At 41.5% G+C, this 17539-nt stretch overlaps 3 pseudogenes; all 3 read left to right on the top strand.

Moving 5' to 3' along the window:
- The first annotated feature begins 2934 nt into the window (after positions 1 to 2934).
- On the top strand, positions 2935 to 4727 carry LOC102493325 (glycoprotein integral membrane protein 1-like; annotated as a pseudogene).
- A 1102-nt stretch (positions 4728 to 5829) lies between these two features.
- Positions 5830 to 6372, top strand: LOC102486945 (serine/arginine-rich splicing factor 3 pseudogene; annotated as a pseudogene).
- A 996-nt stretch (positions 6373 to 7368) lies between these two features.
- The window catches only part of LOC102492914 (pre-mRNA-splicing factor CWC22 homolog), a 20927-nt pseudogene continuing 10756 nt past the window's right edge, over positions 7369 to 17539 (top strand).

Here is a 17539-nt window from a genome sequence, read left to right as displayed (position 1 = left end):
GTGGCTTGCTTTCTCACTCTCTTTCTCTCTCTCTGTTCTTCTCTGGTCAATTAAAGTAAATAAATAAGTAAGGTTAAATAAAATAATTCTTTAAAAGATAAAAAGAAAACACTGTCTTCTGTGCACCTCTCAGCCCAGGCACCGTTGTTTTGTTGCCAGAATCTAGCGTGGAACCCCGTCTGGCTGCTTACTACTCGAGAGCCAACACTGGAGAGATACATGTTGGTGAAAAAGAAAGTAACTTTATTCACGCCAACAACCTGGGAAGATGGTAGACTAATGTCCAAAGACCATTCAGGAAGTCCCAGTCTAAGATGTGTTTTTCTAAAGGATAAGTGAGGACAGGGCTATGCTATTTGCTATTTTGCCCAGCCCAGTAGTTCATCCCTTAATTGGTCCACGGAGGACTGTCAATGCCAGGGCTGACACTTGCAGTTGTGGCAGGGTTGGCTGGACCTGATCATCAGGGCAGAGGGTTTCATCTTCCCTGAGCGCATCTGTTTGTTGGGTTGCAGCCTCAAGGCCTGGTCTCTGCAGACTCTCATTATAGCCATGATTAGTTTTTTGCAAGTTAAAACATTAAGCAAGGGACCAGCAGTTAGTGTAATGGCTATGTTGCTGGACTCCCATGTAGTTGACCGCGGTTCGCGTCCCGGACCCGGTGGCTTAAAACTCACGCCGGGCGCATGTGCGTGTGTGCCCAAGATCCTGAGAGGAGAATGGAGGAGAAGGGATTGCAACATGGCCATCCCCCCGGAGGGGGGTGATTTCTCGCATTCTGTCTCTCTGTCTGGCAAGCGCACGCGCCCTATAGCAAAAATAAAAAAAAAGAAAAAGAAAAAAAACCATTAAGCAAGATCTATGATTTGAATAGAATCTCTTGAGCTAGGTTTTATACGAAGCTATTTCGGTTCCTCTTATAGCCTGGCGATAGTTTCTCCCTTGCAATTCCTTCACAGCTTAGGGGGTGGGGTGGGCTCTTGCTTGTCAAAAGGCTTAAGTCACTTATATCATATGGGGAATATTTCAAAAGTGAAAAAACAAACAAACAAACCCCCACAGAGTATAGTTGATTCTTTCTCATCTCTGGTATCTTTCAGACTCTGCCACTTCATTGAGTTGCAGAGAGGTTTTTGTTTCCTTTTTTTTTGGAGAGGTTTTCGCTATAGGGTACGTGCGCTTGCCAGATAGACAGAGAGAGACAGACAGAAAGTGAGAAATCCCCCCCCGGGAGGGATGGCCACACCGCAATCCCTTCTCCTCCATTCTCCTCTCGGGATCTTGGGCACGCACGCACACGTGCCCGGCATGAGTTTCAACCACTGGGTCGGACGTGAACCGTGGTCGCCTACATGGGAGTCCAGCAACATAGCCATTACACTAACTGCTGGTCCCTACAAGTCCTTCTTTAGAACTCCATAAGCCTATCCTGCCACCTCTGTGGAAAGGCAGAAATGCTAGTCAATTACACACTTCCCCACAGACCTCAGTAATAAGCGTGTGAAGGGAGGTAGTGTAGAAATACCCCATTCTCTTACCTTTGGGAGGGCAACCTGAGGCATGTGCTTCTCAGAGTTTCCCCATAGATGAAGTTCTAGTCACCTGAACCAGCCCGTGGTGTGGTGGCTAAGACAACTGGATGCCACATGGCTGACCTTGCAGTTTGAGTACTGGATCTGGCAACTTGGAAAACACACCAGGTTCATATGCATGTGCGCCCCGAATCCCAACATAATGGAGAAGTGGAGAAAGGATTGCAGCCTGACTCCATCCCATTGGAGTTTGTCTGTTTTTTTCTGGTGCTCATGCCTTCTGGCAATTAAAAAACAAAAATAGAAACATAACACACAGACCCTATTACCGAACGCACCGTCCGTATTAAAATTTCACCAATTGTCCCCACATTAGTACCACCTGTCTTCCCGCCATGATCTGACTCAAAGTCACACAGTACATTTAGTAGTCTTGTCTATTGCCCTTTAATCTGGGCAGCTCCTTAGTCATTCTTTATCTTCTTTGACCTTGACATTTTGGGAGAACACAAGCTGGCCCTTTTGTATTGTAGAATGTCCTTCAGTTGGTTTGTCTGATAGTTCCTTGTGATGAGAATCAGGTTAATGTTTTTTAGCAGAATACCACTGAAGAGTTATCCTGTGATTTACTTAACTAATCTGTTACTGTTGGAAATTCGTGTTGCTTCAAATTTTTCTTCATAGTGTAACCAATAATGTAATCTTCACACATCTTTGTAGCCAAGTCTTTGCAAAGGTCCTTTCTATTTCCTTCGAGTGTATTTCTAGAACTGGTATGACTAAAGGTTCTATGTGTTTTTATGATTTGGGTACATATTGCTAAGCTTCTTTCCAGAAAGACTTTGCCAGCTTACCCTCCCTTTAGAGTGAGTGAATATGACAGTTTCCAGGAGATTTTGCTAACACTGGTTCCAAACCATTTAAAACATCCTTGCTACCCTCCCCTCCCTATGGCACCTGGGTCACTGTGCCACCCTGCCTCATAGTCTCCCGCCCCCACCACCACCTTAGCCCCTGGCCCCAGGACCAGGGAAATTGGGCCAGAAGGAACACAGCTGCTGCCCGAGAGGAGAGCTGGCTACCGCCTTTGTAGCCAGAAGCTACCCAGGCTGGGACCAGCAGATGCTCCCGCATAGTCAACCATAGTTCACGTCCCGGACCTGGTGGCTTAAAACTCATGCCAGGTGTGTGTGCTTATGTGCCCAAAATCCTGAGAAGAAAATGGAGGAGAAGGGATTGTGGCTTGGCCACCCTCCCTGGGGGATGATTCCTCACTTTCTGTCTCTCTGGCAAGCGCACTCACCCTATAGAAAAAAATCTCTCTAAAAAAAAAGATATCTGGGCGATAGCTGGTGCCTGTGCATGATTCCCGGGGAGAGAGGAGTTGGGCAGGACTGACAACATGCAAGAAAAAGTCGCAGCAACTTCTGGTTCATGTGTAAGGAATCCATCACCAGAAGCCAGTGAGGCTCCAGAGGACCTCCCTCGCCATGTCCCTTCTGGGTGAGAAAATGAGAACTGTTTTTTAACATTTGGAACTACAGATTCCCACCATGGATACCAGCACTTGCCACCCACAGAGGAGCAACAAAACTGGAATGGAGCTAACGATATCATGGGGAGGTGCATGAGCATACAGCTTCAGAAAACACATCGGCTTCCCACCCTGCTCCTACCCCAGGCCAGCAAGAGAACTGCACTGCCCTGTCTGCCCACCAGCAGGTGGAGCTCCATTTGCGATCAAGACTCCACAGCCTGGAGGGAGCAGAAGACACAGGAGAGGACCTCCAACCCAACAGAGACTGAGGAATTCATTAGGTTACTACCCTTGACTAGAAGGCAGGGCAGGCGCATACTCTCCCTCCCATCAGACTCAAGGCCAGGGGAATGGCTAGGAATGGCTACCCTCCCCAACTGATGCCGCCCACAGCATAGTTGTTCTAGACCTCCCTGAACTAACCTCCAAAAATTAGGAAGAAGTACTACACCAGATACCTAAAAATCAATACAGAGACATGAGAAGAATGAAAAAAATAAGGAAATATTTCTACCCCCAAGGAATACAGTAATTCCTCACCAATAATGGATAAAACACGGGATTATAGAAATGTCAAAAAAAGATTTCAGAATAGTCATCATAAAACTCAGTGAGATGCAGAACCAGCAGTGAGCATAATGGCTATGTGGCTGGACTCCCACGTAGTCAACCACAGTTTGAGTCTCGGACCCGGTGGCTTAAGCTCATGGTGGGCGTGTGTGTGCATGCCCAAAATCCCAAGAGGAGAATGGAGGAGAAGGGATTGCGGCGTGGCCATCCCCTCTGTGTGGGGGGGTGTGATTTCTCGCTTTCTGTCTGTCTCTGTCTGTCTGGCGAGCGCACACGCCCTATAGCAAAAACCTCTTTTTTTTTTTTTTAAAGGAATTGCTGGGAAACAAGCTCAATAAAAGGATGTTACTAAGGGGTCGGCAGGTGGTATGGTGGTTAAGGGCATTGGACTCCCATTTAGCCAACCGAGGTTCAAGTCCTGGACCTGGTGGCTTGCTTTCTCATTTTCCCTTCTCTCTCTTTCTCTGTCTCTCTCTTTGATCAAACTGGAAAGTAATAATAATAAATAAAGTTAAATAAAATAATTCTAATAAAAAAAGGATGTTACTGAAATTGATATTTTAGTTAAGAACCAAGGGATACGCAGACATTCAAACTACACTCTTCCTTTGGGAGAAAGCTTGCTGTACTTTATTTTCCAAGACAATGGCATTTTATTTACTCTTCTCAAAATCTTCAGAAAAGGCAGTGTTAGTTCATTGCAGACCACCAGTCTGTACCTCACCAGGAAGGTGGAAACCACTGTAGCTGAAGAAGCCTTACCTGGCAAATTACCTGAAACTCCTCTCAGGGCAAGACCTCCATCTTCAATAAGGTAATGTGTCGGTGGGTGGCAAAGTTCAGAAAAGATCTGTGTAGTTTCTGGAGCAGTACTTTTCCAGGATCCTTGATGTTTTTGAAAGTCATGGTGGTTGAAATTACAGGACAGCCGTGGTAGCAGCCATCTTAAAGGTGTTCGTCCCAGTTTCTCAGTACAAAGGCATTCTTCAGTTGGGTAAAGTGAATGTTATACCTGGACAGCTATCAGCTATATCCAGAAGGTCCTGAGAAAAACAGCACACAACCTTGACGATAAAATATGTATTTAAAATAATTTCAAATCATAGATTCTGTATTAGTTTGATTTATCACTTGAATATATATTTTTTTATATCATTAAGAATCAGATTCCGTGGGGGCCAGCAGGTGATGGGGTGGTGAAGCCCACTGGACTCCCACGTGGCCGACCACAGTTTAGTCCCAGACCTGGTGGCTTGCTTTCTCACTTTCTTTCTCTTTCTCTCACTCTGCTCCTCTCTGGTCAAATTAAAATTTAAAAAAAAAAGTAAATAAAGATAAAATAATTCTTAAAAAAATGAATCAGATTGGCATAATGACGGTTTGGTGAAGCTCTAGGTGATGTTTACAGACAAAAAGTAAACTGAAGGAATTCAAACCATCAGACACTTGTTATTTGGACCAAATCAAGGGGTCGTTGATTTATTTGATCAACTAGCAATAGAAAATGAAAAGTAGTTCTGAAGAAGCTAAAGCCTGGTTAAAAACTACTACTAGAAAGCATAAGACTGTTTTCAAATAACTTCTGCAGTGAAAACTACTTCTGGGACTGGGATATAAAATAAAAAATAAAAAGACAAGAATCAAAAGTTTTACTTCTGAATTGCAGTAAAGGGAAAGACCATGTTTATAGCCGTGCCACCATTTGAAGTGGAGCCTTTTCATCACCTGCAGTGGACGTAGTTAACTGTGGAAGAGATGACCAAAAGAATAAAGAGACTAAATCAGCTGGGGGAAAAAAAAAAAAGAAAAGTAGTGAGGCACAGATAAAACGTTCTTCTGGTCACAATAGAAGAGAAAACTGTAATTCATATCAGAGGACCTCCTCTCCAGAAGACAAGTATACAGACAAGAAAGATCCCCCTGGGACAGAGACTATGGCAGGTCAGACTGAACATTCAAGAAGAGGACGTTCTTATGTTGATAGTGTGGAGTCACAAAGTAGGGACTGAGAAAAATGTAAAGAAATAGAAAGAGAAATGGATCGGAAAAGGTCCCGAAAATCTCCATCTCCTGGGAGAAGAAGCCCAGAACCACCAGTAACCCAGAGTTCCTCTGCTATTTCGTGGACTCCAGGGGAGTGAGAGCCTCTGTGGGAGCTGGGCAAAGGGAGCAGACAGTCCTATCGGAGCTTGTGGATTTGAACCTCTGCATTTCGAACTTGAGATTTCAAAATGTGTTGTGATTCCTGTCCTTTGGACTGTAAGGTTTATGTAGGTAATCTTGGAAACAATGGCAACAAGACTGAATTGGAATGGGCATTTGGCTATTATGGACCGCTCCGAAGCGTGTGGGTTGCTAGAAACCCTCCCAGCTTTGCTTTTGTTGAATTCCAAGATCCCTGAGATGCAGTTGCTGCTGTTCGAGAGTTACATGGAAGAACACCATGTGGCTGCCCTGTGAGAGTGGAACTGTCGAATGGTGAAAAAAAGAAGTCGAAATTGTGGCCCACCACCCTCTTGGGATGCTTGCCCTCAGGATGATTACCGGAGGAGTCCTCCACCTCGCTGCAGATCTCCAAGAAAGAGAAGCTTCTCTAGCAGCCAGAGCAGGACCTTTCAAGAGATAAGAGAAAACAGAGATCATTGTCTCGGGAAAGAAATCACAAGGTGGCGCGATCTTTCTCTAGGTCTCGTAGCCGATCTAGGTCAAATGAAAAGAAATAGAAGACCAGTTTGCAAAAGAGTAATGTACAGGAAATCACTTCATTTGACAGGAGTATGTACAGAAAATTCAAGTTTTGTTTGAGACTTCATGAGCTTGGTGCATTTTTAAGATGTTCAGCTGTTCATATTTGTTTGTTTTTTTAAGCAATGACACATAAAGATGTAATTCTCTATGATTTGAAATGGATCCTGAGGCATGTAATACCAAGAATTGTTACCTTACAACGTTCCCTTAAGCTTAATTGCAGTTGTTTTGAACTTTAGTCTTGTGTAGACTGATAATAAACCTTTAAATCCTGCCCAACTAAAGTGTGGTGTTTTAATGCAGAAACAACTGGCAAAAATGAACTGAGATACACATTTTTCCTATAACTGGGCTGTGGTTGAGCAGGCAGTCTTGTAAAGCTGCCATGAACATAAGCCAGTGAAAAATACGAGGTGCACCATTAAACAAGAGGTTTTTGGAAAAAATCCAGCTAGTCTTCACCCTGGGCAGAGGTTGCCTAGTTGATACAAGAATCTGTTTCAAGCAAGTTTATCTTGAGATCTTTAAGTGATATATATGAACACATAGCGGTAACATTCCTTATTGGAATTTGAATTTTCAAAATACCAATGTCCCGGGACCAGCAGTTAGAGTAATGGCTATGTCGCTGGACTCCCACGTAGTCAACCACAGTTCACATCCCGGACCCGGTGGCTTAAACTCACGCTGGGCGCGTGTGTGTGCGTGACCAAGATCCCGAGAAGAGAATGGAGGAGAAGGGATTGTGGCATGGCCATCCCCCCGGGGGGGTGATTTCTCGCTTTCTGTCTCTCATCTGTCTGATGAGCGCATGTGCCCTATAGAAAAAAACCTCTAAAAAAAAATTAATACCAATGTCCTGTCAGCTTATGGGTACATTGTAGAGCTGAACTTTGAGTTACTGTGCAAGTTTTTTCTTTCTTTCTTTCTTTCTTTTTAATGCTGTCATTTGTAATATGTTTTGTGAGATCCTTGGGATTAATGTTTTGGTTACAAAAAAAAAAAAAAAAAAAGGAAATTCGTGATGAAGGAGACAGTGACTCAAATACAGACCAAGATGCTGGAAGTAGTGAAGAGGAAGAGGAGGAAGAAGAGGGAGAAGAAGATGCAGAACGGTATAAAGTCACAAGTCGTGACAAAACTGAAATTAATCTGGTTTCATTTCGACATACAATTTAGCTTGCTATTCAGTCAAGGTTAGATTTTGAAGAATGTGTTCAGAAATGACTGAAAGTGGTTTCCTGAAAGTCAAACGAAGGAGCCCTGCAACTTGATACTTGACTGCTGTGCCCAACAAAGGAAACACAGGGATGTTTTGGCTTATTAGCTGGGCGAATTTACATGCTAAGAAAGAACACATGGCATCCTTTGAAAGTATATTCAAGGAACAGTGTGATACCATTCATCGCTTGGAAACAAACAAATGGAGAAATGTTGCTAAGACATTTGCTCACCTTTTACACTCCAATTTACTTCCATCATGGAGTGTTGAATGTGTAAAACTGAGTGAAGAAACAACTGAACGACATTATCTAATAGGATTTTTGTCAAAATATTTTTCCAGGAACTGTGTGACTTACATGGGTCTTTCCTTTTTTGTTTTTTTGTTAGAGAGATTTTTGCTATAGGACATGTGTACTTGCTCGAGAGACAGAAAGAGACAGAGACAGAAAGCAAGAAATCACCTGCCAGGGGAGGTGGCCATGCCATAATCTCTTCTCCTCCATTCTCCCCTTGGGATCTTGGGCACACGCACACATGTGCCCAGCATGAGTTTTTTTGGTTTGTTTTGTTTTAGAGGTTTTTGCTATAGGGCGCGTGTGCTCGCCAGAAGGACAGAGAGAAACAGAGAGACAGAAAGGGAGAAATCACCCACCCAGGGAAGATGACCACGTCGCAATCCCTTCTCCTCTGTTTTCCTCTTGGAACCTTGGGCACGCACGTACACATGCCTGGTGTGAGTTTAAGCCACTGGATCTGGGACTCGAACCACAGTCAACTATTGTGGGAGTCCAGCGACGTAACCGTTACACTATCTGCTGATCCCAATACATGGGTCTTCCTAAACTTAATGCAAAATTAAATCTTTCAGCCATTCTTTGAAGGATTGTTGCCCCAAGATAATCTAAGAAACACTCTATTTACCATTATTAACTTCTTTACCTCTACAGGTCTTGGAGGGCTAACAGATGAATTGTGCGAGCATCTCAAAAATACACCAAAGGTAGGGCCAGCAGGTGGCGTGGTGGTTTAAGGCACTGGACTCCCACATGGCCAACTGCATTCATGTTCCAGACCTGGCGGCTTCCTTTCTCACTTTCTCTCTCATCACTCTGTCCCTCTCTGGTCAAATTAAAATAAATAAATGAATAAAGTTAAATAAAATAACCCTTTAGAAAAAAAAAATATACCAAAGGTCATTGTGGCTTAAATAAAATAACTCTTTAGAAAAAAAAATATACCAAAGGTTATTGTGGCATAGAAACCAGAGGTTGGGCAAAAGAAATCCTCCCCATCCTCTTCCTCTGCAGCATCCTCCTCTTCTGAGTCTGACTCCGCCTTTGATTCTGACAGTAGCGACAGCAGTTCCAAGTCATCCAGGGAGAAGAACGATTCTTCCTCTAGCGGCTGTCATAACTCTGCCTCAGCTAGTGATGTAAGAAAGAAACGACAAGGAAAGCCCAGAAGCAGATAAATTGAACAGAAACCAACCAACAGATAATGGGAAACAAGAAGAAGGATTAGGACAAAGGCAGGAAATAAGGTCTGAAAGAGAAAGAAGATCAGAAAAACACAGAGATCAAAATTCAAGAGATACAAATTGTAGAGATCCAGTAACAACATACTCCTTAGTCAGAGGTGTTCCTTTGGAATGAAACAGTTACAGAAGAGTTGTGGCTGATAGAGACCAAGAGATGCACTTGGACTTAGAAAGTAAGCATAGTGATTCTCAGAAGAAGAGGGGAGAGAGAAATTATTTTTCTGGAAAAAAGAAACACAGGCGCTGATATAAGGACAGTGAAAATATTTGAAGAAAAGATAGATCGAAGTCAGAGGGAAGAAATAGAAAACATTCAGGGTCTAGGAGTGATGAAGACAGGTATCAGAATGGTGCTGACAGGCAAAGAAAAATCAGGATCAAAGGTCTCCAGCAAAGCAAAAATCATCCCGTAAGTCATGATGGAAACGAAACATGCTTTATATTCAGTTAAAACAAATTCATTTTTACATTGATTGGTGAACTTTATAGAGGATTCTTGTATAAAATACTGGTTTGTATTTGTATATTTTAAACATGTTTTCACTTCAACATGTTTTATAGTTTATGAATCTCCAGGCCCACCACATAAAATTATTTGAAAAGAAATTTTCCCAAGAAAGGGATGTAAGTCTTGCTTATATCTTGTAAATAAAATGAGAAAGTGCTCATTGAAAAAAAAAAAAGTATCAGCCTAGGAGGGCCAGCAGGTGGTGTGGTAGTTAAGGCGCTGGATTCCCACATGGCTGATTGCAGTTCTAGTCCTAGTGGGTTGAAAATCATGCTGGGAGCATGTCCAAAATCCCAGGAGGAAATGGAGAAGGGATTGTGACTTGGGCATTCCCCTGGGGCAGCGGTGTGTGTGTGTGTGTGTGTGTGTGTGTCTGTGTGTCTGTGATTTGTCACTTTCCCTCTCTCTGATTGTCTCTGGCAAGTGCATGCACCCAATGGCAAAAAACAAACAAAAACCCCCAAAGAATCAGTTTAGAGCTGGCAGGTAGCACTATGGTTAAGGTGGCTGAATCCCACATGGTTATGGAGTTCGAGTCCTGGACGCTGTGGCTTAAAAAGCGTGCACTTTGCATGAGTCCCCAAAAACCCAAGAGAAGAATGGAGAAGGGATTGAAGCATGACCCCACGCAGAAAGTCTTCTCATTTTCTTTCCTTCTCTTTCCCTGGTGAGCTCACATGCCTTATAACAAAACTATTAAAAAATAACTATCAGTTTACACATTAGAGAAGTTGCTAAATTTAAGACTGAAAATTGAGCTCTACAGTGCCAAGTTAAAGTTGATCTTATTCTATTAAAAAGGCTATTGAGGGACCAGCAGTTAGCGTAATGGCTATGTCGCTAGACTCCTATGTAGTCGACCGTGGTTTGAGTCCCGGACCCGGTGGCTTAAACTCACGCTGGGTGCATGTGCATGCATGCCCAAGATACCAAGAGGAGAATGGAGGAGAAGGGATTGTGGTGTGGCCATCTCCCCTGGGGGATGATTTCTCGCTTTCTGTCTCTCTGTCTCTTTCTGTCTTGCAAGTGCATGTGCCCCTTAGCAAAAACCTCTCCAAAAAGAAAAAAAAAAAAAGGCTATTGAGATGATGAGTTGTTAAGGACAACACTCCCCATAGGGCATGTGCACTTGCTAAAGAGAGAGAGACAGAGAGAGGAAAAGTGAGAAATCACTCTTCCCTGCCTCCCCACCAGAGAGGATGCCCATGCCACAATCCCTTTTCCTTCATTCTCCTCTTGGGATTTTGTGCATGCACACACACATGTGCCTTGCATAGTTTTCCTGCAGCCAGGTCCAGGACTTGAACCACGGTTAGCCATGTGGGAGTCTAGCATCTTAACTACTATACCACCTGCAAGACCATTAACAAAAAAATTTAAGCGGAGTGGAAGAGAAGATCCATGAAGGGATGTTGAAATTGCCAGAAAGGAAAAAATTAGGGAAGACAAAAATGCCATATGCCAATAATTTTTCAAGGTGCCTTTGTTACAGAAATTATATCCACTTAATTACTATAATATATAGACTTTATGGGAAGCACTATATGGAATTCTAATTTCAAAGCTCAACAAGTTAACACTTATTTTTTAAAATTCAGTACAATGTGTCTTTGTATTAAGTATATGACTCAGTATAAAAATCACTGAAGTGTATCATCTGATTGTATCCTGTACCAAAATGACTTGCCTTTAATTCCCCAGGACTTAAAAGTAGTAGTGACATGTTTTCACTCTAAAATAAGCTTTTTGTGAGGAAAAAGTGAAAAAAAAAAACAAAACAAAACGAAAAACAGAACTTCTAGAGATGAAGAATACAATGCAGGAAGTCAAAATATCTCTCAAAAGTATTAACAACAGATTAGACCATGTAGAAGAAAGAACTTCTCACCTGAAGCCAAAACTACCAATGTAGTCCAAGCCACCAAAAAGAATGAAAAAAAAAAAACAAAAACAAAAAAACAAAAAAACCCCAAGTCATTAAAAATGAGAGCAACAGGAACCAGGAGATAGTGTAATGGTTATGTCACTGGACTCCCACGTAGTCAACCGCAGTTTGAGTCCTGGACCCAGCGGCTTAATACTCAAGGCCAGGCACATGTGTGTGGACCCAAAATCCTGAGAGGAGAATGGAGGAGAAGGAATTGCAGTGTGGCCATCCCCCCAGGGATGTCTCTTTCTCTTTGTCTCTCTCTGTCTCTCTGGAAAGCACATGTACCCTATAGCAAAAGTCTCTCAAAAAAAAAAAATATGGAAAATTCTATTAGATTGTCTGGAAAGTAAATGTGTGTTTCTATGTTTTTCTATGCAAAAATGAGTTATGACTTTCTCAGTAACCAAATAGGTACCATCCAGAAGGTGAAGAGACTGGGAAAAGCATAGAATATCTCTTCCATGAAATACTACCCGATGGGGGCCAGTAGGTGGTGTAGTGGTTAAAGGTGCTGGATTCCCACATGGCCAACTATGGCTCAAGTCCCAGACCTGGCGGCTTGCTTTCTCACTTTCTCTTTCTCTCTCTCTCCGTGTGTTCTGTTCAAATAGAAAAAAAATAATATCAAATGGAATTAAATAAATAAATAATTATTAAAAAAAAAAAAAGAAATACTACCCAAAACCTTTCCAAATATAGAAAAAAATACAGACATCTAGATCCAGGAAATACAAAGGACACCAAACAGATTTAACCTAAGAAGATCCTCTTCAAAGCACCTCACAGCCAAATTGACAAAAATCAAAGACAAAGACAAAACAACTAAAAATGGCAAGAGAGAAAAGTCAAGTTACTTACAAAGCTTACCCCATCAGATTTACTTCAGATCTCTTGTCAGAAACAATGCAGGCAAGGAAAGAATGGGAAGACATATTTAAAATTCTGAAAGAGGGGCCAGCAGGTGGCGTGGCGGTTAAGAAGTGCTGGACTCCCACATGGCTAACTGCGGTTAGAGTCCCAGACCTGGTGGTTTGCTTTCTCACTTTCCCCCCATCTCTCTCTGATAAAATTAAAATAATATTGATGATGATGATGATGAATAAAATGAAATAAATTTAAAATTAAAATTCCAAGAGAAAAAAATTTAGAGAAGAGTACTATACCTGGCAAGATTATCCTTTAATGGGAAGGAGAAATAAAATCATTACCAGATAAACAAAAACTGAAAGAAATTGCCAACACTAGATAGCTCTTTAAGAAATATTTAAGGGAATACTACATCGGGAAAATGATAGGGAGACAAATAGAAATAAAAGGACACAAAAGAACTTGAAAAATGGCATATAACATATCACATATAACATTGAATGTTAATAGATTAAATTATCTAACTGAAAAAAACAGCAATTGACTGAATGGATCTAAAACAAGAAGAACAATAACAACAACAACAACAATCCAGGAACCTATACACTGCTTACAAAAAAACACACTTTGTGGATAAAGACATACAGAAAAAGAAAAAGAAAAAAGACTGGATTCACAATACTAATATCAGACAAAACAGACTTCAAGATAAAAACTGTAAAAAGAGACAGAGCAGTAACTATATAGTAATAAAGAGAGCGATTCACTAAAAAGCTATAACAACTATAATCTATGCACCCACCACTGGGACACCTGAATACATAAAAGAAAGGCTACTTGGGACCAGCAGGTGGCGTGGTGGTTAAGGTGCTGGACACTCCCACATGGCCAACCAGGGTTCAAGTCCTGAATCTGGTGGCTTGCTTTCTCACTTCCTCTCTCTCTCACTCTCATCTTCTGTCTCTCTCTGGTCAAACTAAAAAAAAAATAAAATGAATGAATAAATAAAATAAAATAAAAAATTATTATTATTTTTTTTTTTAAAGAAAGGCTGCTAGATCTAAAGAGAGAGAAAAACTGTAACACAATAATTGTTGAGGACCTCAACACCCTGCTGTCCCCACTGGACAAGTTATCTAGACCAAAAATAAAGAGACACAGGAGCTAAATGATTTAAACCAAAGGAATCTGACATGTTCATAGAACATTTCACCCAACAATGACAAATACACATTTTTCTCAGCTACACAGGGAACATTTGAATCTCTCTTTAGAGAGATTTTTGTTCAACTCATTTTCTCATCTTTTAATTGAGTTAGACATTTTTTGGGGGTTAGCCACTTGAGTCCCCTGTGTATTCTGGTTTTCAGTCCCTTGTCTGAGGCATATTTTACAAAAATATTCTCCCATTCTGAGGGTTGTCGATTCACACTAATTACTGTGTCCTTTGCTGTGCAGAAACTTCTTTTTTTATTAAAGAATTATTTATTTAACTTTATTTATTCATTCATTTAATTTGATCAGAGAGAGACAGAGAAAGAGAGAAAGTGAGAAAGCAAGCCACCAGGTCCAGGATTTGAACCATGGTTGGCCATGTGGGAGTGTCCAGTGCCTTAACCACCACACCACCTGCTGGTCTCAGTGCAGAAACTTCTTAATCTGATATATGGGACTTTTATTTCTCTGGCTTACAATTCCCTTATCTATGAAGTTTGAATCGTAATCCTCACCTTCTCATCAGGTAAGCAAAATTCATTATAAACTAATCTATTGAACAGCACATTGACATTATCTATCACTTGGCTTAATCCAATACTTAATCCAAGTATTGATCTACTATTATTTGATTAAATTATTTTTGTTGGAGGTCAGCAGGTGGCATCATGGTTGAGGTTCTGGACATTCCCACCTGGCCAATCATGGTTCGAGTCCCGGACCTGGTGGCTTGGTTTCTTACTTTCCCTCTCTCTCTCTCTGTGTCTCTCTCTGGTCAATTTAAAATAAATGAAAAAAAAAATTTTGTTTATTCAATTGCTATTTTTTTTTAGAAAGATTTTTGCTATATGGTGTGTGAGTTCACCAGAGAGACAGAGACATTTCAAACCACAGTTGACGTCTTGGGAGTCCAGTAACATAACCATTACAGCATTTGCTGGTCTCTATTCAATTATTATTTTTAAATGTTTAAAATTTACATTCATTTAATGTATGGGTCAGATGGTGGCACAGAAGTAAAATACAATGCTCTGTGAGGCAATCTCACATGGGGAAGTTCTTAGTTCAAGTCCAGAGACCTCCTGAAGTACACCAGATATGTGCTTGCCCATGGTCCAAGACTGGCTGGAGGCTGGAGTGGATCTTGGTGTCAGAACCCTGATGGGACAGGGTTTTCTCTCTCTCTCTATCTCTTTCTTGCTCCTGGAAGAAATAAATAAATAATCTGTGTATCATAAAAATGACCCACTTTAGGGGCCAGCTGGTGGTATGTTAGTTAAGGCTGCTGGATCCCACATGGTTGACTGTGCAGTTCAAGTCCCAGACCTGGTGGTTTGAAAGATGTGCCAGGCCCTATGGCAAAAGACAAGCACAAAACTAACTGTTTTATTTATTTTTTAAAGAATTATTTTATTTAACTATTTATTTATTTTATTTAACTATTTATTTTAACTTGACTAGAGAATTACAGAGAGAGAGAGAGAGAGAGAGAGAAAGTTAGAAAGCAAGTCGCTAGGTCCAGGACTCGAACTGCGGCCATCTATGTGGGAGTTACGTGCCCTTAACCACCATGCCACCTGCTGGCCTCAGAACTAACTATTTTAAAGTGGTCAAGTCAGTGATGTTTAGGATAGCAACAATGTCAGGCAACCACCACTTCTATCTAGCTCCAAAACATTTCTGTCACACCAAAAGGAAACCCCATTAAGCAGTTACTCCTCATTCCCCCAACTCTAGTCTCCGACAGCTACACATTTGTTTCTATCTCTTTAGATTTCTGAATATTTCATGTAAATGGAACCATACAATATTTATCTTTTTGTATCAGCTTCTTTCACTGAGGAAATGCTTTTGAGACTAATTTATCTCATACCGCGTATCAGCCCTTCATTTCTTCTTTTTTTAATTGCCAGAGTGTATGCATATTCATGAGAGAGAGAGAAAGCACCCCCTGATAGGGCAGAGTCATATACTAGCTTTCTGCTCCATATCTCTCTCTTGACAGAATTTTGGGCACAAATAGTGCTTGGCATGTTTTAAGAAGGTCGGTTTGGGATTTGTATTGTAGTCAGTCATGTGGATCTGGCTGCCTTAACCACTAGGCTATAGGGCTGGCCTTCTTTCCCTTTTAAGGTCAAATAATATAGCATTATAAGGATATACCACAGTTTCTTTATCTGTATCTGTTGATGGCTATTGTTAATACTGCTGTCATGTATACGAATTTGTATGTGGACATATCTGTTTTTAAAATTTGCGAGAGGGCACATGTACTCTCCAGAGAGAGACGGAGAGAAGGTGAGGGAGAAATCACCCTTTCCCCCATGGGGCGTGGTCATGCTGCAATCTCTTCTCCTCCATTTCTCACTCCTCATGGAATTTTGGGGCATGCGAGCACATGCACCCAGTGTGGTTTTTCAAGCCACTGGATTTAGAACTTGAACTATGCGGTTGGCCATGAGAGATCCAGCTCCCTGAAGCACCAGGCCATAAGCTGACCTGATATATGTTTATAATTCTTTTGGGTACATAGTAAGAGTGATATTGCTAGGTCACATGGTAATGCTACATTTAACTTTTTGAGGAACTTGGACTTTTTTTAAGGGACGATACACAGAATGTTAAAAAGTCAGTAGTGGGGCCAGGAAGTTGTGTAATGGTAATGCAAAGGAACCCACCTAAGAAGGTCCAGTGTTTGCCTCTCTGGACCCCCTTGAGCACACACAAATGTGCCTATGATCTGGGCCAGCTGAGACTGGGGCATGAGGACCCTGTTGGGTATCCTCCACCTCTTTCTCTGTCTCTTTCTCATGGAAATAAATAAATAAATAAATGACAAAAAATTGGTGGGGGGATGACCCCATGGTCTAATGGTTAAGGGAATCAGATCCCACATGGCCAATCACAGTTGGAATCTCAGCCCTGGTGGCTTGGAAAACTCACTGGGCATGTGGAAGGGAATGGTGGTGTGACCATGTTCCATTGGCAGGTACTTTCTCCTCCTCTCTGTCTGTCTCTCTTTCTGATAAATGCTTGCACCTTCTGGCAATTAAAAAAAAATTTGTAGTGATGGATTTTTTTTCTTTTTTAATTTGCTAGAGGATCTGTGGACTTGTCAGAGAAAGAGAGTGAAAAGGCAAGTGAGAAAGTACTCTCATGAGGGATGGGCATGCCACAATCCCTTCTCCATTTCTTCTTTTGGGATTTTGAACATACACATATGCACTCAGCCTGTTTTTCAAGCTGTTGGGTCCAGGACTCAAACCATGCAGTAGGCCATGTGGGATTCAGATATCTTTTTTTTTTCTTTTGAGAGTTGTTTGTTTGTTTGTTTGTTTTTGTTTTTGTTAATAGTGTTTTTTGTTTGTTTGTTTTGCTATAGAGCGTGTGCACTCGGCAGAAAGACAAGGAGAGACAGAGAGACAGAAAGCAAGAAATCACCCCCCCAGGGGAGGATGACCATGCCGCAATCCCTTCTCCATTCTCCTCTCGGGATCTTGGACACACACGCACATGCGCCCGGCGTGAGTTTAAGCCACCTGGTCTGAGACCTGAACCATGGTCAACTACATGGGAGTCGTCTGAGACCTGAACCGTAGTCAACTACATGGGAGTCCAGTGACATAGCCATTATGCCAACCGCTGGTCCCAGGGATTCAGATATCTTAATTGCAAGGGTACCAGCTGGCCTGTTCCATAGAACAGATGGAACTGTTTTATATCTTGGTAGTACTGGTGATTATATGAGTATATGCATATGTCTAAGCTCAGAACTACACCATAAAGAGTGAACTTTATTTTACTGTATGTAATTTTAATGATAAAAAGAAAAAAAATTTGTTCACTCTTTTCTTTTTTTTTTTTTTTTTTT

The sequence above is a fragment of the Tupaia chinensis genome, unplaced genomic scaffold (genome assembly GCF_000334495.1).
Source record: "Tupaia chinensis unplaced genomic scaffold, TupChi_1.0 Scaffold000683_1, whole genome shotgun sequence".
Taxonomy (NCBI): Eukaryota; Metazoa; Chordata; class Mammalia; order Scandentia; family Tupaiidae; genus Tupaia; species Tupaia belangeri.
The sequence above is the reverse complement of the archived record's forward strand: the minus strand, read 5'-3'. Positions and strand labels throughout refer to the sequence as shown.